We start from the raw sequence: 602 nt of genomic DNA on the forward strand, positions 1-602 counted from the left end.
TGGCAGCATTCAGCTGCAAATGCCACTCTCGGTGGGACATGCCCTCTCCGGCGGGGCCCGGGGCAAGGCAAGTGGGGGACCCAGGTGCTAAATGCCCTTGGTCTTGCTCTCAGAGCCATGCAAGCACATCATGCGCTTTTGCACCTCCAGGAGCGAATGCCTCCTACAAGTTCACGCAGCGGCCTCCCTTGAGGCCCAGCTCTGCTCTCCAGTGTCTCTCCTGTTTAACTGCCTTGTGCCTGCAGCCTGCCTGGTCCCTGCGGGCACCGACAAGGCTGAGTGAGCCAATCAGGCTCCTGCAAGCCAGAAGTCAATGGTGGCCCCTGGCACATGCCTGCTCCTCTTGTCACAACAGCAGATACAGTAACCCAGGAAAGCTCATTCTGCAAACTTCCTGCTTTCCTTCACTGCTGCTTAAACGTAGTGTTTATGTTAAAGTAATTAAAAACAACTTCATTATCCAGTGGAAGAGCAATTCTGTGCCCCTTTACAGTGTTCTGAGTCTTCCCTACATGGCTCAAATATGCCTCAAACAAGAAACCAGTTGCTAGGAGACCAGCAGGCAAACTTCAAGAGATGGGTGGTTTCTGCCTTTTCTCTCT

The sequence above is a fragment of the Mandrillus leucophaeus genome, unplaced genomic scaffold (genome assembly GCF_000951045.1).
Source record: "Mandrillus leucophaeus isolate KB7577 unplaced genomic scaffold, Mleu.le_1.0 Scaffold246, whole genome shotgun sequence".
NCBI lineage: Eukaryota > Metazoa > Chordata > Mammalia > Primates > Cercopithecidae > Mandrillus > Mandrillus leucophaeus.